The 20,798-nt window shown below is 45.4% G+C and overlaps 2 non-coding genes across 2 annotated transcripts; both read right to left on the bottom strand.

Moving 5' to 3' along the window:
- Positions 1–6,929: 6,929 nt before the first annotated feature.
- trnav-cac (transfer RNA valine (anticodon CAC)) lies at positions 6,930–7,003 on the bottom strand. The gene has a single exon. It is a non-coding gene; the product is annotated as a tRNA-Val (tRNA).
- Positions 7,004–16,774: 9,771 nt separating this feature from the next.
- On the bottom strand, positions 16,775–16,847 carry trnak-cuu (transfer RNA lysine (anticodon CUU)). The gene has a single exon. It is a non-coding gene; the product is annotated as a tRNA-Lys (tRNA).
- Positions 16,848–20,798: the final 3,951 nt, after the last annotated feature.

The following is a 20,798-nucleotide window of genomic DNA, read 5'->3' as shown; positions in this document are numbered from 1 at the left end:
ATTATTAAGGATGTCATAGCAGCGCATTTGGAAAATGGTGACATGATAGGTCCAAGTCAGCATGGATTTGTGAAAGGGAGATCATGCTTGACAAATCTTCTGGAATTTTTTGAGGATGTTTCCAATAAAGTGGACAAAGGAGTACCAGTTGATGTGGTATATTTGGACTTTCAGAAGGCTTTCGACAAGGTCCCACACAGGAGATTAATGTGCAAAGTTAAAGCACATGGGATTGGGGGTAGTGTGCTGACGTGGATTGAGAACTGGTTGTCAGACAGGAAGCAAAGAGTAGGAGTAAATGGGGACTTTTCGCAATGGCAGGCAGTGACTAGTGGGGGACCCGAGGGTTCTGTGCTGGGGCCCCAGCTGTTTACATTGTACATTAATGATTTAGACGAGGGGATTAAATGTAGTATCTCCAAATTTGCGGATGACACTAAGTTGGGTGGCAGTGTGAGCTGCGAGGATGATGCTATGAGGCTACAGAGTGACTTGGATAGGTTAGGTGAGTGGGCAAATGCGTGGCAGATGAAGTATAATGTGGATAAATGTGAGGTTATCCACTTTGGTGGTAAAAACAGAGAGACAGACTATTATCTGAATGGTGACAGATTAGGAAAAGGGAAGGTGCAACGAGACCTGGGTGTCATGGTACATCAGTCATTGAAGGTTGGCATGCAGGTACAGCAGGCGGTTAAGAAAGCAAATGGCATGTTGGCCTTCATCGCGAGGGGATTTGAGTACAGGGGCAGGGAGGTGTTTCTACAGTTGTACAGGGCCTTGGTGAGGCCACACCTGGAGTATTGTGTACAGTTTTGGTCTCCTAACTTGAGGAAGGACATTCTTGCTATTGAGGGAGTGCAGCGAAGATTCACCAGACTGATTCCCGGGATGGTGGGACTGACCTATCAAGAAAGACTGGATCAACTGGGCTTGTATTCACTGGAGTTCAGAAGAGTGAGAGGGGACCTCATAGATACGTTTAAAATTCTGACGGGTTTGGACAGGTTGGATGCAGGAAGAATGTTCCCAATGTTGGGGAAATCCAGAACCAGGGGTCACAGTCTAATGATAAGGGGTAAGCCATTTAGGACCGAGATAAGGAGATACTTCTTCACCCAGAGAGTGGTGAACCTGTGGAATTCTCTACCACAGGAAGTAGTTGAGGCCAATTCACTAAATATATTCAAAAGGGAGTTAGATGAAGTCCTTACTATTCGGGGGATCAAGGGGTAAGGCGTGAAAGCAGGAAGTGGGTAATGAAGTTTCATGTTCAGCCATGAACTCATTGAATGGCGGTGCAGGCTAGAAGGGCTGAATGGCCTGCTCCTGCACCTATTTTCTATGTTTCTATGTTTCTATGAAGGGATTATTAGAACGGGCAGAGCGGAATCAGGAAGATCAAGCTGAACTCGGAAGGGAGGGTGCTGAAATTCAATTGGATGGCCTCTCGGTCCTGGAAGCTCAGGCAAAAACAATCAATCACCTTATCGACAGAGAGAGTGAAGATACCGCAAAACTTAGACAGGGACAACTCTGTCACGCTTATGGCCTATGGATGGTGGGACAGATACGCCACAACCTCGATCATATCCAAAGGGAGGATTTGCCAGACTGGATAGACAGCCCACATCTGGCTCAGTTGGCCAAACTGAAGAGGACACTGGGTAATTGCACTCTGAAGGGACTAACCAGAGTATGCCCAGTGATCCCAAACTGCCGAATGGGCAAAGCTGCCGGAGTGGGAATAGCCCTGATGATACCTATAGTCACACAAGACTCAGGATCGTTTCCTCTTTATCAACTGTGGAATATCGAGATCATACGGGAAAAAACCTCCCTCCATTACTATCTGACCGCAGCCCCTGCTGTCCGCAGAGACAACACACTCTATGGGATCTCCCTGACGGGATGCAAGCAGACGGGTGACATTACGGTGTGCCCTCACCCGGTGGGACAGGGAGAACTGGTCGAATGTGGATTTAATCCAGCCGTTGGATGTGTATTGGAAATAGTACCTGCCCCCACACATTTTGCCAGAACAGGTTACGGGGGCAAAGGGAAATACTGTGTCTCTACCACGGCACATTCATATTGGTACAATGGCTTACAATGCCAGATCTCGCAACCAAACTTTTGCTTCACAGCCCTACGACCTCACAATAGGACAAGCCCGCATTATCCAGGTTAGACACCGAGGCCCAAAATCATTAACGCCATCGATCAGCTCCACGATCACCTGCAGGGTTATGACGAGCCCGAGCAGGCCCCTATCCCACATTTAGTTGCAGTATTAAGGGGACTAAGACTCAGAGTAGACCAGTGTGTCAGACTCTACCACCAACTACAGACAAAGATTGAAATACTGGAGAAGGATACTGACCAAGAGTTACAAAACCAGAGTTGGTGGAGGAGGGTCTGGGACTGGGGCATGAATGTAAACATCCACCCCTGGATTGGAATAATATCACACATACTGGTAGGGATACAGCTGGTCTTAGCACTAACATGGAGAGTCATGGCCTGTCGATCCTGCAGGCATTATGCACGACAAAGGAGAGTCAGAACAAGGGCTCAAGTAAATAAAGTGACTTGTCCAGCAGAGGGACGGGGTAATCTGAACTATATCAATTTGATCTAAGCAACTGGGACTTCTGACACCACGTGACTGGCCAGCACGTTGAGGCAGGAAGTACCGGGTGGTACATAAAAATATAAGTAGAGTTACAAATTATGTTGTCGGTTAAAGGAGACTAGGATTAGTCCATTACCGAAAGGGGGGATTGTTTTAGGGCAAAGGCACAGGCACCTGCTGAATCTATGTATGCATATATGTGTAAAATGGTAGCCAGATATAAAATGGCTGCCAGGGATTCTGCAAAGCACTCGGGGAATTCAGCTAACAGTTAGCTTGACGACATTTTTGGGTAGCTGATGACACTGCAGTTTCGTGTACAGGAACACTGGAAAGAGCGAGCTCAGCAGAACATCCTTAATCAACAAACCACAGACAAGATGTCCCAGTAGATTTCTGAACAAAGAAATTCCTGTGACTGTGTAAGGATAAGGAGGTTAGGTGCAGACAGAACCCAAGGACAGTAGAGATAAGGGGATCTGGAGAATATCACGAGGCCATGAATAAGCCCCAGCTAAAACATGAGGTGATCACGCAGTCCCCTGGTGCCTGGGGGCCAATTCCATTGTCCCAGTGGAATCGATTTGTAATTTATAGTCGTTATGATTGGATTGTGTCCAGCCGACATGGGCTTAGTAATTGTAATGATCTGTTGTAAAACATATAAATATTGATGAATTTCTTTGTTCGGTGGAGTGGAGTGCCTGGAGTTGGACCAGAGGCTCTCTCCCCGCCGGTTTAATAAAGGCCATTTTGGCGTTGGAACCGACCCCGAGTGTCGAATGATTCTTCCAGGAAAATATTTGTGCTAACATAACCCGTGCTGCACCAGCCCTGGGAGAGAATGATGGGAAAGTGTAGAGGGAGCTTTACTCTGTATCTAACCCGTGCTGTACCAGCCCTGGGAGAGATTGATGGGACCGTGTAGAGGGAGCTTTACTCTGTATCTAACCCCGCGCTGTACCTGCCCTGGGAGAGATTGATGGGACAGTGTAGAGGGAGCTTTACTCTGTATCTAACCCCGTGCTGTACCTGCCCTGGGAGAGATTGATGGGACAGTGTAGAGGGAGCTTTACTCTATATCTAACCCCGTGCTATACCTGCCCTGGGAGAGATTGATGGGACAGTGCAGAGGGCGCTTTATTCTGTATCTAACCCCGGGCTATACCTGCCCTGGGAGAGATTGATGGGACAGTGTAGAAGGAGCTTTACTCTGTATCTAACCCCGTGCTGGATCTGTCCTGGGAGGATTTGATGGTACAGTGTAGAGGGACCTTTACTCTGTATCTAACCTATGCTGTACTTGCCCTGGGAGGGTTTGATGGGACAGGTTAGAGGAAGCTTTATTGTATATATTAGATGGGCTGTTTCTGCTCTGTGAGTCTTTGATGGGACAATATATGGGAAGCTTTCATCTGTATATAACACATACTGTACCTGCCCTGGGAGGGTTTGATGTGACAGTGTCGAGGAAGCTTTAGTCTGTACCTGCTCTCTGAGTCTTTGATGAGACAATGTAGAGGGGGCTTTGATCTGTATCTAATCCGTACTGTACCTGCCCTGACGGGTTTGATGGGACAGAATAGTGGGAGCTTTGCTCTGTATCTATCCTGTGCTGTGCCGGCCCTGGGAGGGTTTGATGGGACAGTGTAGAGGGAGATTTAAACACGTGCTGCACTGTAATGTACATATGCCCGGGTTTTCCTGCCACCAGGGGGACCGACCGTCGAAGATCATTGGGCCACAGACACACACATGCAACTCTTGTATATAAAGAAAGCCTCCATGTTTAATCCTTTGTTCGAGAGCTAGAAAAGTACGGTCAGGATGCACCTGATTGAGTTCACGGTCGTAAGCCTGCTGAGTTAGAAACATAGAAAATAGGTGCAGGAGCAGGCCATTCAGCCCTTCTAGCCTGCACCGCCATTCAATGAGTTCATGGCTGAACATGAAACTTCAGTACTCCCTTCCTGCTTTCTCGCCATAACCCTTGATCCCCCGTGTAGTAACAATTTTTTACATGGATCATGTTCCTCCATCCAGTCCAATCAAAATAAATTATGTTATTGGGTTTAAAGGAACTGGTGAAAATTGATTCTATTGATACATTTATCGAACTGGAACTTCGGTCCCAAGTCCTCCTCCTATCAAGAATAGACACACACACAATCAATGGTTTTACAACTGAGTCATAAACACTTACAATTTCTCATACAGCATGTAAATGAGATAGGGATAAAAATTCATCACATGTAAAGAGAAAATAAATGATTAAAGATACTACTGTCCCTCAGTAACTATATAATTATTTATTTCATCCTGAAAAAGGTTATCGGTTATTTAACGGTGATTAAATGAATTCTTATTTTTTCATATTCGCTGCATGTCGTCAATTTCATAAGGTTTTGAATTGAAAAAAGCTGTTACAGAAGTTACCGCCCTGACCTGGAATCGAAGCTGTTTTTCGGTGGTATAAGGAGTGGTTTTACCCAATCATTTAAAGGTGATTTCAAAGAATCACATGGCGTTAAATTCAGATCACGGTTACAATGTGTTTCGGTGTGAAACAAGTGGATTGAAAAGGACAATAATGACACCAAGCATTACGATGCAGCGATGCAGCAATGCAGCGTTCCCTGGTGGTCCAGTGATTAGGATTCGGCGCTCTCACCACCGCGGCCCTGGGTCGATTTCCGGCCAGGGAAATTGCACTTCCATCAAAATGAAAACCTTAGAAGAAAGAGTTACATGCATCTCATGTGAAAAAAAGATTCATTGATTTAAACATCATTAATTAATCCATTGTAGAACTTCAATCATTTAATTTGCATGAGTATGTGAGGAACTTTTATCCCGACCTCATTGTATTTTAGGAGCATGGTCCAGCCCGGTATCTCCACCTGTGAAAGTAGGAAACTGCTGGAAATACACAACAGGACGGGTAGCCTTTGACAAACAATTGAACCCAGGTTACAGACTCTCTTCCTTCCCCTGCCCTTTGCGGGACACTTGTTCCCCTTTAATTTTACAGACTGACTGAGTTCACTAACCGCGGCGAGAGAGTAGGTGCCTCCGCGGCCCTACTGTGCTAACATGGAAGATAACACGATGGGGATGTGGGGAGGTGGGTGGGGATCAGTGACATGTTTGTGTAAAGGGCAGCGGAGGAGAAGGATTGACAGCTGTCAGTGAGGGACAGAAGTTGTTTAAGGTGAGCCAACACATTCCCGATCAGCACAGAAGACATTCACTGGTCAGCTGCTCTCTGCTGTACTTCTGGTCAGAGCGGTTTCCGCAGTGAAGCCGTTATCACGTTTGCTTTCCACGTGAAAGGATCCCGTGCAGGAAGATTATGTTTAAACTTGCTGTGGATGAACAGCCATGGGCGAGTTTATTCTCCTGTCAAAAGGGCAACAGTGGCTTCTCCCTTATTCTTTAATTGCTCTTTATTTCACTTCACTAAATAGACATATTCGAGTGAGAGAAATTGTTCCAGGGTGTCGCACACTTCATCTTTTGTTCCCTTTTAAACACATAAAATGAGGCCGGGGAAATAAATACAGAAAACAAAGCCGAGGGATATAGACAAGAGGAAGAGAGAAGGGGAAATACTGTCCCCACTCAGAACTAATGCAGAAACTCCTCTGCTGCGCTCGGGGTGGCCACCCACAGCCTGGATACACTAACGTCCCAACAGTTCATTGACTGTCGGAGTGGGACCGTGCGGCGCTTCAGAAGACAGGTCGAAAAAGCAAAGTCACTGATTCAGTCCCATGTGCTTCTCTGACTGACACCGGTGAAACAGTGAGACAGATTTTGGAGCATAGGTCTGGTTATTGTGAAACAGCAAAGAAAATATGAAGTCTGGAATTAAATTATTTAATGTGTATCCTGCTCGTTTAGTGGTTCGGCATTCACAGAGGGAGCCCGAGTTCGGAAAGTAACTTTTTAATTCAATCTTTTTTCAAATAATTACATGCAATTAATTAAACTCTGTGGGAGGTGGGGTGATTAAAACATCACCGATCGGAAAGGAATTGTCCGGGGGAAGCCTCCAACCGGAATTTTTGGGCCAATATTCCCACCCCGATTTGTTTTAAAGACTTACAATCAATACTTCAATAACTGAACTGTAATAATTTCAGGAGCTTTCATCATAGATGATATTTTACACCCTATCTGACTTAACACACTCTGAATTTTTGAAATTGGTTTCAAATGTTCATTGCTCAGAAGACAAGGAACCTGGGGTACTTTTTTCAATTTATTTCACAGCAAATATATTCTAAAATGATGATTCTGCCCGGGCTCAAACCAGGGCCTTTTCGTGTGTGAGACGAACGTGATAACCACTACACTACAGAAACCACTGTTGAACTTAGTGCCCAGAGAGAAGTGTTAAGCCAGAAGGTGTAATTCTGAATCCCTTTCTGTGAAAAAATATTTTCACAAACATTTCTCTGACCGAAGCTGCACAAGTCAAAAATGTTCCTTTCAAAGTCGTCAAACTCCCAAATTAACGCACCCCCCGAATCTACTGGATCAGAAAGCTCCAGTTGTGCCGTCTCAATCCATAAATCTGACTTTACTTCTCCTGTATTTTAGGAGATTGGTTTAAAATGTTCATTGCTCATAAGACACGGAACCTGGGGCTACTTTTGTTCAATGTATTTCACAGCAAATATATTCTAAAATAAAGCACGCGCCCAGGCTCAAACCAGGGACATTTCATGTGGGAGGTGAAAATGATAACGGCTACACTACGTAAACCTTTCCTTAACCCAGCCCCCGGTTCGTCATTTGTACCACAATTAAACCCAATGAGATCGGGATAAAAGTTCCTCACATGCTCATGGCAAAATAAATGGTAAAAGATTTACAAAATAATTTATGGATTAATTAATGATGTTCAAGTCAATGATTCTTATTTTTTATACATGATTTGCATATAGATCTGTAAAATAAATGAACTCTTTTTTTTATAAGGTTTTGAATTAAAAGTACAACTTCCCAGGGTGGGAATTGAACCCAGGACACAACGTTGAGAGCATGGAATCATTACCACTCGACAACCAGGGACCAATATACCGTTTTACTGCTGCATCATTATAGTTCATGACATTATTGTCATTTTCACTTGATTCACACCGAAACAGATTGTCACTGTTGTGTATGCATGCCTGTTTACTGTGTGACGTCTGCAACACTGCTGTGCAACACTGAATGTACTCTTACACTGTACACACCTTACCTACACCAGAGAATGCTGCTGCTTGAGACCGAAAGGTTACATGCAACCCAGTATATAAAGGAGCTCACAGCTTGTTGTCCTCACTCGATGAGCTTCAAATAACGGACTGCGGGTCTACACAGTTTAAGTATCATACCCTGCCTCGTGGAGTCATTACTCAAGGTGCCTACATACACTACAGTAAACGCCACTTGAAATCACATTCAAATGATTCACTGAATCCACCCCTTGTACCACCGCAACACAGGTTTGATTCTTGGTCAGGGAGATAATATTTACAACACAGTTTTCAAACTAATAGCCCTATATAAATGTCAACATGCAGCTAATGTAAAAAAATGAATTCATTTAATCACGTTCAATTAACCGATAACTTTCTTTTGCTGAATTAAAGAAATGATAATATGGTTACTGAGGGATAGTGGTACATAAGAACATAAGAACATAAAAATTAGGAACAGGAGTCGGCCATCTCGCCCCTCGAGCCTGCTCCGCCATTCAACAAGATCATGGCTGATCTGGCCGTGGACTCAGCTCCACTTATCCGCCCGTTCCTCATAACCCTTAATTCCCGTATTGGTTAAAAATCTATCGATCTGTGACTTGAATATATTCAATGAGCCAGCCTCAACTGCTTCCTTGGGCAGAGAATTCCACAGATTCACAACCCTCTGGGAGAACGAATTCGTTCTCAACTCGGTTTTAAATTGGCTCCCCCGTATTTTGAGGATGTGCCCCCTAGTTCTAGTCTCCCCGACCAGTGGAAACAACCTCTCTGCCTCTATCTTGTCTATCCCTTTCATTATTTTATATGTTTCTATAAGATCACCCCTCATCCTTCTGAACTCCAACGAGTAAAGACCAAGTCTACTCAATCTATCATCATAAGGTAACCCCCTCATCTCCGGAATCAGCCTAGTGAATTGTCTCTGTACCCCCTCCAAAGCTAGTATATCCTTCCTGAAGTAAGGTGACCAAAATTGCATGCAGTACTCCAGGTGCGGCCTCACCAATACCCTCTACAGTTGCAGCAGGACCTCCCTGCTTTTGTACTCATTGCCTCTCGCAATGAAGGCCAACATTCCATTCGGTTTCCTGATTACCTGTTGCACCTGCAAACTAACTTTTTGGGATTCATGCACAAGGGCCCCCAGGTCCCTCTGCACCGCAGCATGTTGCAATTTCTCCCCATTCAAATAATATTCCATTTTTCCTGTTTTTTTTCCCAAGGTGGATGACATCACACTTTCTGACATTGTATTCCATCTGCCAAACCTTAGCCCATTCATTTAACCTATCTAAATCTCTTTGCAGCCTCTCTGTGTCCTCTACACAACCTGCTTTCCCACTAATCTTTGTGTCATCTGCAAATTTTGTTGCACTACACTCTGTCCCCTCTTCCTAGGTCATCAATGTATATTGTAAACAGTTGTGGTCCCAGCACCGATCCCAGTGGCACACCACTATGCAACGATTTCCAACCCGAAAGGGGCCCATTTATCCCGACTCTCTGCTTTCTGTTAGCCTGCCAATTGTCTATCCATGCTAATACATTTCCACTGACTTTGCGTACCTTTATCTTCTGCAGTAACCTTTTGTGTAATACCTTATCGAATGCCTTTTGAAAATCTAAATACACCACATCCATCGGTACACCTCTATCCACCATGCTCGTTATATCCTCAAAGAATTCCAGTAAATGAGTTAAACATGATTTCCCCTTCATGAATCCATGCTGCGTCTGCTTGATTGCACTATTCCTACCTAGATGTCCCGCTATTTCTTCCTTCATGATAGTTTCAAGCATGATTGGCTGAGCAGTCACACGTGGTATCCCTCCGGACGGGAGTGTGCTTCGCAGCGCGGGAAGAGAAGGCCTCCCCAGCGGAATCCACGGTGCCTCCGAGACCACCAGGTAGGTTCGTAAAACATCTCCGGTCGGAAGGGAATTGTCCGTGGGAAGCCTCCAACCGGAATCTTTGGGCCAATATTCACACCCGGATTGTTTTGCAGACTTACAGTCGATATTTCAAAAACTGAACTGTAATAATTTCAGGAGCTTTAATCATCGATGACATTTTACACCCTATCTGACTTAACACACTCTGTATTTAATCAGATTGGTTTAAAATGTTCATTGCTCAAAAGACAAGGAACCTGGGGTACTTATGTTCAACTTATTTCACAGCAAATATATTCTAAAATGATATTTCTGCTGGTTTTGAACATGGGACCTTTTGTGTGTGAGAGACTAACATGATAACTGCTACACAATGGAAACCCCTGCTTAACTGCCTGCCCAGAGAGAAGTGTTAAGCCAGAAGGTGTAATTCTGAATCCCTTTCTGTGAAAAAATCATGACACAAACATTTCTCTGACCGAAGCTGCACAAGTCAAAAATGTTCCTTTCAAAGTCGTTAAACTCCCAACTTTCCGTGCCCCCCGAATCTTCTGAATCAGAAAGCTCTAGATGTACCGATTCAATACACAAATAAAAAATAAAAACAGATTTGCTGGAAATCTCAGCTGGTAAGACAGCATCAGCGTTTTTACCAGGAGACTCAGCTTCCCTCCGATTGTTCATCCACAGCAAGTTTAAACATAATATAGAATCATGGAACGGTTACAGCACGGAAGTAGTCCGTTCGGCCTGTCGATTCCGTGCCGACTCTCAGCTAGTCCCACTCCTCCGGCCTTTACCCGTACCCCTGAGATATTTTTCCTTCAGATACTTATCCAAATCCATTTTGAAAGATAAGATTAATTCTGCCTCCGCCACCCTTTCAGGCAGCGCATTCCGGATCTTAACCACTCGTTGCCAAATCGCCTCCTCCTGTTCCAATGTTCCTGTGTATAAAGTCTGGGAAACACGAGATCAATTGCTGCCACTCTCACAGCCTTCCTAAATATAGCACCCTCATTCTATTCTCGTAAAACCAGCTCCTGAAGTATGGCCAGTTGTGTTGGTTAGAGCTCTGGTTATGTTCCTAAGACAACATCTACCACTGTGTGTCTGTAGTGTAGTGGTTATCATCTTCCCCAAACACACCAAAGTTCCCCGGTTGGAATCACTTTGAAAACATTAAAATGGGCCAAATGGCCAACTCCTGTTCCTAATTCTTACGTTCTTATGATCTTATGTCCTTTCACTGGAGAACAATCTCTCCCCTGAACATGCATGAGGAGCAAGTTCCAACAAAATATTTCCACCCGGTGAGCTTTCCCGTGTGTGAGGCGAACGTGTTAAATGCAACACTGCGGGCACATCTCCACTTGCAGCACCAGGTCAGACGGAAATGTTCAGCGAGCAGCTGAACTGCTAAATCCCACTTTTAAGGACTTTGTCGTGGTGTCAGAACAAATTCTGGGTGAGCCTCCATTTGCCGGCGAAGTTTGAACTTGCGTTTAGAACTTTTGCAAAGAATGACTTGCATTTTTACGTGACCTTTCAACATCTCAGGAAATCCCCAAGTGATTTAAAGGCAATGAAGTACCGATGGATCCTTGTAATGTGGGGAAAGATGGGCCCCAATCACCCCACACGCATCTCAACACTTTCAGAAGCAAGAGAGTGTGTAACCTGGGTCTATAACATAAAGTAATGGGCTCATTAACGATTAAAGCCCATTATTAATCCTCTCACACACCTCAATTATGTTTCTGCAATGAATTGATGGAAACTTCAATAACTGAACTTTAATGAGTTCACGAACTTTAATCATTGATGAAGTTTTATCCTCTATCTGATTTTACGCACACTGTATTTTAGAAGAGTGAGTTAAAATGGCCATCGCTCATGATACAAGGAACCTGGGGCTACTTTTTAAAAATATATTCCACGGAAAAATATTCTCCAAAATAATGTTTCTGTCTGTGCTCAAACCGAGGATATTTCACATGTGCAGCGAAGGTGATAACCGTTACACGAAGGAAACCTCTGCTTGCACCTCGAAAAAAAGCATCCTGCAGCGCTGCCTCACTTCCCAGCAACAGATCAAAGCCACAAACAAACCCATCGATTATTCCCACTTCCCCACCTCCACAGATACTGCCCGACCTGCTGAGTGTTTCCAGCATTTTCTGTTTTTACTGAATACACAAACACAGGTATTCATTGAAAATCAAACTGGAGGTGGCCACACACAGATTGAACAGAGCCAGAAAGACAGACAGGATCGGGAAACACTCGGAAATGGGGCGAAACCAACAGGCGCCTGGCTGCAATCACCGACAGGGACATGTGATTTAAATAATTCCGGCTAGCTCAGTAGATGCAGCATGAGACTCTTAATCTTGGGGTCGTGGGTTTGAGCCCCATGTTGGGTGAATCATTATCGTTAAATTTTATGTCGCTTTCTCGGGCAAACTTCATTAATTAACTGATCAGCTTGTTTTGCACAGTGAAAGTAATGTTAACTGAGGGAAAGTCGATAATTGAATAATTGGTTCTGTGCATTGCAAGTTAACTGTTAAACCATATCCCATTTTACACACTGTACTTCAGGCATCTGATTCAGAATGTTCATTGTAACATGAACGTGCCCCTGGGGAAACAGTGAGACAGGTTTTCGAGCAAGGGTCTGGTTATTGTGAAACAGCAAACACAATATCAATTCCGGAAGAACAACAGCTAAATTAACTGATTTGAACACGCAGCCTCCTGATCGGGAGTTAGACCCGTAACCGTTGCACCACGATGTCCAGATTCTACAACAGTCCCAGTGGATCGGAAGGTAGAAAATGTACCATCGCTATTCAAGAAAGGAGGGAGAGAGAAAACCGGGAATTACAGGACAGTTAGTCTGACAGCAGTCATCGGGAAAATGCTGTAATCCATTGTTAAGGAAGTGGTATCAGGGCACTTTGAAAATTATAACATGATTTGACAGAGTCAACAAGGTTTTATGTAAATGTCATGGGCAGGTACAGAAAATAATCAAATAAGACTAATGTTAAAGCTGGCCTTTATATCGAGCGAACTCGATCACCAGCAAGTGATCAGGACGGCCAATGGAATCTTGGCCTTTATTGCAAAGGGGATGGAGTATCAAAGCAGGGAAATCTTGCTACAGTTATACAGGGTATTGGTGAGGCCACACCTGGAATACTGCATGCAGTTTTGTTTTCCATATTTACGAAAGGATATATTTGCTCTGGAAGCAGTTCAGAGAAGGTTCACTCACTTGATTCTGGAGATGAGGGGGTTGACTTATGAGGAAACGTTGTCAGATTGGGCCTCTACTCATTGGAATTCTGAAGAATGAGAGGTGATCTGATCAAAATGTATAAGATTATGAGGGGGCTTGCCAAGGTGGATGCAGAGAGGATGTTTCCACTGGTGGGGGAGACTAGAACTTGGGGGCATGATCTTAGAATAAGGGGCCACCCATTTAAAACTGAGATGAGGAGAAATTTCTTCTTTCAGAGGGTTGTAAATCTGTGGAATTCTCAGTGAGCTGTGGAAGCTGGGACATTGAATATATTTGAGACAGAAATCGATAATTTCTTAAACGATAAGGGGATAAGGGGTTATGGGGAGCGGAATCAATGATCAGATCAGCCATGATCTTATTGAATGGCGGAGCAGGCTCGAGGGGCGGTATGGCCGACTCTTGTTCCTATTTCTTATGTTCGTATAACTGGGACATAAGGGGACAGATGTTGTTTGCAGCTATGCATAAAATGAGGGTGGGGGAATAAATACAGAAAACAAAGCAGAGGGATACAGACAAGAGGAAGAGAGAAGGGGAAATACTGTCCCCACCCAGAACTAATGCAGAAACTCCTCTGCTGCGCTCGGGATGGCCACCCACAGCCTGGATACACTAACGTCCCAACAGCTCATTGACTGTCGGAGTGGGACCATGCGGCGCTTCAGAAGACAGGTCGAAAAAGCAAAGTCACTGAATCGATCTCATATGCTCCTTCTGCCAAGAATAGCTACACACAAAAAATATTTTTATAGAAGTTACACCTGATCTCCAGGTTTGTCAAAAATTTAACTCGTTGGTCAAGGGGTATGATTCTCGCTTCTGGGTTGTTAATTGAAATTTACGAGAGATCCCGGCCGAGCCCATTATTCTGCCGCCAATTTTAAAATGTCATGGAACTTTTGCAAAGAAGGACTTGCATTTCTGCAGTGCCTTTCAGGAACTCATGACGCCCCAAAGCACTTTACAGCCGTTGATTTATGTTTGAAGTGTTGTAGTGTGGGGAAAGATGTGCCCAAATCACCCCACATGAACCTCAACTCTTTGCGAAGGAGTTTGGTGCAAATAATCAGGTACCTCAGGGATTTGGACTTTCTTTGAATGAGTTCTGCTTGTACCTGCATTCAAGCTTGAAACAGCAACTGAGCTTCCATCTCACGGGAGCAGCGTGTAGCGGTTCGCGAGTTGGTGATGGGGTTTGTGCATTGCTTTCAATCTTTGAAATTTCACCAAGCAAAGAAATGATGAATCCAACTGTCTCTTTAATCATTTTGTTCGGGTTTAATCACAGGAATACCTGCATTCAGGAGCTGAAAAGGAATTAAAATGTAAAGACGGCTTCGGGACAATCAGAATACTTCGTCACAGACAAGGCACCGGAAGGCTGGAAGGTAGAACACACCGGTTGTGGGAGAGCTGGTTGGTGGTGACATGGAAGTGTCTGCAGTGTGCGGAACCAGACTGCTTCCACGCATCCACAATGAATGTCCCTCCATTTATTTGGGAAATGTACAACTGAGAGTGGACAAGTTCCATCCCGGTCGGAGCAATCTGAAGCTTTAACAGTCTGACATCCTGGATTGGGATATCTTGCAATGTACATTTAAGTTAGTCTCTGTGGCGCAATGGGTTAGCCCGTTTGGCTATTAACCAAAATGTTGGTGGTTTGAGTCCACCCAGGAACAAAGCCTTTCACTGTTTTTTCCCCGAGGATTCAGTGCTGCACAATTCCGGGTTGTCATTGTGCGTTTTGGCTGCACGAATATATTCCGCAAACATTGCCAGCTGTGCTGTTATCCAGTGAGTTCCAACTCCAATACTTTTATGAACATTCAGTTCATGTAAAATCATAACAATTTTTTATATGGATCATGTTCCTCCATCCAGTCCACTGGAAATAAATGAAGTTATTGGGTTTAAAGGAACTGTTGGAAATTGCCTGGGCTATCGTTATGGCTTTGCTCAGATTCTGAGCTTCAACTGTCAACAGTTTGCGAAGGATTACCTCATGGCCAATGCCAAGCACAAAAAGTCTTTCAGCATTTGTTCTTGGAATCCCTCAAATTTGCAATGTCCTCCGAGACGCCTTAATTCGGCGACATAGCTCGCCACTTCCTCGCCCTCCAACCGTTGGCAGGTGCAGATCCGATACCTCAACATCAGAACGCTTTCTTTAGGATTTAGATGCTCCCGGACCAGCATACACAATTCTTCATAGGATTTAGTTGTTGGTTTCATCAGAGCTAGAAGATTCTTCATGAGGCCATAGGTTGTTGCCCCACAGACGGTAAGAAAGGGTCGCCCTTCATTTGGCAGCGTTCACGTCCCCTTCCAGCTCGTTGGCCATGAAGTATTGGTCCAGTCTCTCCACGAAGGCTTCGCAATCGTCCACTTCTGAGAACTTCTCCAGGATACCAACTGGTCTTTGCATTTTTACGTGGTTGTTCATTGTCTCGTCACCAATTGATACGCTCATAATAAAGGATGAAACTGAGTACGGTGAACAATGAGAAGGTGTGACATAAGCTCCTTTAATAAGACTCCAGAGTGCAGGTACCTCGTGGGTGGACTGCTTATATACCGTGCTCCCAAGGGATGCTGGGATCACTTGGGACTCCAAAAGGTAGGCCCTCTGGTGGTGGTGTGATACAGGTGGCCAAGGGTTAAATACATAACACAAGGTGTGTACAGAAATCAACCATTAAAAGCTCTGTCATTAACCACAGGGGTTTCCTGCAATTTTCTGATCGCAAAGTGCTTTCAGTCCTTGTCCTTAAAATTGCAGACGCGGAAATTGGGGAGTTTAATGACTTTGAAAGGAGAACATTGTTGTTTGGTGCAGTTCTGTTCAGAGAAATGTTTGTGAAAGGAACTTTTTGCAGTGAGAGGGATTGAGCATTTCAGCTGGTTGCTGAACACTTCTCTCTGGACACTGAGCTAAGCAGCAGTTTCTGTCGTGTAGAGGTTATCACATTTGCCTCACACGTGAAAAGTTCCTGGTTCAAGCCGAGCAGAAACATTATTTCTCAAAAACTTGTCTGCAATAAAATTGAAGAAAAGCTGTTTTGGATACATTGTTGCATGAGCAATGAACATTTAAAATCAGTCTCCTCAAATACAGATTGTGTAAAATCAGATCGGGGATAAAACTTCATCAAGGATTAAAGTTTCATGAATTATTAAAGTACACTTATTGAAGTTATGACTGTCCCTGTCAGCATTTCATTCATTCTGTGAAACAACACTATCGGTTTACACCAGCAGATCTAAGCTGCATTTGAAACCACAAACAACTCATTAATTATTCGCTTTTCCCCAGTTCTAGAGCTCAGAGGGTTATTGTCCATCCCTGGGATGCAATCTACCTCGGACCCAGACCAAAGCTCCCCGTACACCGAGCACAGGCTCAGGAAAACCCCGGGGGAGAGGTTATCCCGGTCACTGGGCCTTCCAGCAGCCGTGAACAAGTGCCCGGTCTGAAACTTTCCAGAGCAACAACTTGTAACTGGAGCATCTAACAGTAAGGACGGCCGAGCGGTCTGAGGCACAGCTTTCATTATTTGATTAAATTATCAACTCTCCCTCAGTTCGCATTTTTATCATTGTGCAAAAGAAGATCATGGGTTCATTAATGATATTTACCCACGAAAGCAACATAAAAGTTCAATGGAAAGTAATCGCCCAACGTGGGGCTCGAACCCACGACCCTGAGATTAAGAGTCTCATGCTCTACCGACTGAGCTAGCCGGGCTCCTCAACATTTACTCTGTCAATCCCCTTCAGAATATTGTCTGTTTCAATGAGATCACCTCTCATTCTTCTAAACTCCAGAGAGTATCGGCATATTCTGCACAATCTCTCACCATAGGACAGACCTCTCATCCCAGGAATCAATCAGGTGAACCTCCGTTGTACCACCTCCCAGGCAAGTGTATTCTTCCTCAGATAAGGAGACCAAAACTGTGCGCAGTACTCCAGGCGTGGTCTCACCAGGGCCCTGTACAATTGGAGCAAGACTTCCTTACTCTTGTACTATGGGCGATATATTAGGTACTATGGGCCGAATATCCTGTTTTTCTGCTGATTCTCCGGTTGTATAAAAAGTTATTAAAATTCAACAGTCGCTCGGCAAACATATTTGTATTTCCTTCAGTGTGCAACACATGTGGGTGGATTAATGATGATTGAAACAATTATTCAGTATCTCTCAGCCTTGAATTATTTTTGTCAACTTGCTCTGTAAAAATGCTCTCCCTGACCAGGAATCAAACCCAGACCACGGCAGTGAGAGCACCAAATCCTAACCACTAGACTACCAGGGAACACTGCTTGCAGCCTTTCCAATAGCTTTAAATATAGTCAGCTTACAATCACAGCTGAGAATTGGGCGGTGACACGGCGTGTAACTGGATTTGCTGGGAGCAGCGTGGAGGCCCCGACCTGCGTGAGAACACCAGTGGCAGGTCGGGGCCATAAAAGGAGCGGTGAGCGGCGGCATGGGAGCAGCGTGGTGGTGCACCACGGCAAGGTACAGCGCGAGCTGGTGCAGGAGGGTGACGACAGCGAAGAGTGATGTCATCAAAGTCCAGGTCGGTGATTGGAGCGTGGGCAGGTACAGCAAGAGCAGTGAGAGACTGTGTAGGGATGTGATCGGGGCCCAGGGGCGGCGTGAGTTCAGGGCCAGGGGCCCAGGGGCAGCACGGGCCAGCCCACACTGCGATATGTGGGGGCACTGGGTCCGTGCAGCAGAGCTGGTCTCCAATCATCTTGGATAACCCTTGCCACTGGACCTAGACCTCGCTCTGTCAAGCCCGTGTGATGGCTGGGGTGCAACGGCCACCACACGTTACAAAAATCCACACACAGGCATCTTCCATCCTTTAACATGCAGTTCGGGACCTGGAATATTAGGTCCACCATTGAAACACCTGTGAACTCATCCTTTTTTGGCGAGGAAGCAAGTCATCCTCGCTTCGAGGGACTGCCTATGATGATGATGAACTGGATTTGCTGCAGTCCGCGGGCAGCAGGTGATGAAAGCGGGCGTGAGAGGGTGAGTGACAGGTGGGCACTGCTTCTGATGCTCTCTGACCCACGGTGGGAGTGGCCGGGCATTTTAAAGCCCTTTCATTGCACCAATGCAGGGTAAATGAAACTATGTTTCAGGAACCTTCATGTACACAAACATGAGCACTCTGCACTGTAGACCTCGTGGTGCAACGGTAGTGTGTCTGACTCCAGATCAGAAGGCTGCGTGTTTATATCATGTCGGGGTCACTGTACTTTTCCATATTGTTCTTCCGGAATTGAGATTTCCTTTGCTGTATCATAATTTACTTTGCCACCCATCTTTGTATCATCAGCAAACTTGGCTCCATTACACTGGGTCCCTGTATCCCTGGGATAGGGGAGGGAAGACACACCGGAGAAGTGTGAGCATGTGGACCGGAGAAGTTGCAGCTGCTGGAGCTGTGCGTTTTATCGGGGAGGGACGGGGGGAGAGCCCGCCGAGCGACCGGAGAAGCTGAGAAGCTGCTGTGCTTTTCATCGGGTTTGACACTGTTTACAAATGGCAGAGTGCCAAGTTTTCTCTCCCTACTGCCCATGCGCGAAGGTGCCGGCAATATTTCCGGTGCAGGCATTTGGCTCCGCCCCCCACTTCACCATCGACACCACGCCAGGACTCCGGGGACTGTACACAGCGGCCAGGAGGGGGCGAGTTTTTCCCCGCGCCATTTCCAGCGCGCAAAGTCGGTGCGCTTGAGGTCAGTGCGCCGACAAAACTGCTTGGGGAAAATCTAGCTCTTGAAGAGTAAGGAGTACACTGAAGGTAATACAAATATGTTTGCCGAGCAACTGTCAAATTTTAATAACTTTTTTTACAACCATCGAATCAGCAAAAAAACAGGGCACTCACCCCATAGTACCTAATATATAGCCCACAGTACAAGAGTAAGGAAGTCTTGCTACAATTGTACAGGGCCCTGGTGAGACCACACCTGGAGTACTGCGCACAGTTTTGGTTTCCTCATTTAAGGAAGGAAATATTTGCCTGGGAGGTGGTACAACAGAGATTCACCAGATTGATTCCTGGGATGAGAGGACTGTCTTAAGTTGAGAGATTGTGTAGAATGGGCCGATACTCTCCGGAGTTTAGAAGAATGAGAGGTGATCTCATTGAAACACACAATATTCGAAAGGGGATTGACAGGGTAGATGCTGAGAGGTTGTTTCCCCCGGGCTGGAGTGTCTCGAACCAGGGGCCACAGTCTCAGGTTAAGGGGTCGGCCATTTAAGACAGAGATGAGGAGGAATTTCTTCACGCAGAGGGTTATGATTCTGTGGAATTCTCGGCCCCACAGGCCTGTGGATGCTGAGTCTCTGAATATATTCAAGGCTGCGTTAGATAGATTTTTGGAGTCTCGGGGAATCAATGGATCGGGAGATCGAGCGGAAAGTGGAGTTGAGATCAACGATCAGTCATGATCTTATTGAATGGTGGAGCAGGCTTGAGGGGCCGTATGGCCTACTACTGCTCTGATTTCTTATGTTGTTACTTGTGCTGGCTCTGTGAAAGAAATTTCCAATTAGACCCATTCCCCAGCACCCTGCAAATGTTTCTTTTTTAACTATATTTCCCTTTGGAAAGTTAATATTAAATCTGCCTCCAAAACCCTGTCTGGCAGAAAAATATTCACATTAATTTTATACAGTCCCATTTTAAACAGGCTTTGTCAGTCATGAATTATTATCCCTTCCCATTTTACACGCAGCATTTTAGGACATTGCTTTAAAATGCTTGGTGCCTGTGACACCAGCCATTGTTAGATTTAGTCACACACCATCCGACTTGGAAATATATCGGTCGTTCCTTCATCGTCACTGGGTTAAAAGCCTAGTACTCCCTCCTTAACAGCTCTGTGGGAGCATCTTCACCACATGGACTACAGCGGTTCAAGATGGTGCTCACCACTATTGTGTTCCTCACACAGATGAGGCTGCACACAGGGAGATTAAAGTAACAGTGACCTCAGTCTTTAATAAGGCATTCCAGTGTGAGGAACAGGCCTCAGGGGCCGGCTTATATATCGTGCTCCCAAGGGATGTTGGGATCCCTTGGGACTTCAGGGGATGAGCTCCCTGGTGGCGGAACATGGGAGTGCATGCTTTACAGATACACACCATCACTCCCCGCAAAGTCAAAGTGAAAACTATTTACAAGGGGAGGCGGTCGGGAGCCTTTCTTTCCCTGGTGGACCGCCTCGGTACAAATGTCTGTTCTGGTGTGTTGGCTGTGCCCTCGCTGGGCTGGCGTGTTGTTAGCCCTGCAGGGCTGCTGGGTGAGCCTGGCCTTGCTGGGCTGTTGGGCGTGATGGGTTCGATTTCCTGGTCCGGCGTGATGTCGTTGATCCTTTGGGTGTGTGTTGTGGGCTCGAAAAAGATGCTGTCTGCTGTGGGTTGTTCAGGGCAGTCTGTGAACCGCAGCCTCGTTTGGTCCAGCTGCTTTCTGCAAATTTGTCCATTGTCCAGTTTGACGACAAACACCCTATTCCCTTCTTTCGCTCTCACCGTGCCTGCGATCCACTTGGGACCATGTCCATAGTTTAGCAAATACAGGGTCATTCAGATGGTTTGTACTGCCCACTCTGCCTGCGCATTGGAGGCTGGTTTAAACGGGGCCGAGGTGATATGTTTGATCCCG

This window comes from Pristiophorus japonicus, unplaced genomic scaffold, assembly GCF_044704955.1.
Source record: "Pristiophorus japonicus isolate sPriJap1 unplaced genomic scaffold, sPriJap1.hap1 HAP1_SCAFFOLD_91, whole genome shotgun sequence".
Lineage (NCBI taxonomy): Eukaryota > Metazoa > Chordata > Chondrichthyes > Pristiophoridae > Pristiophorus > Pristiophorus japonicus.
This window is presented reverse-complemented; position numbering and strand designations above follow the sequence as displayed.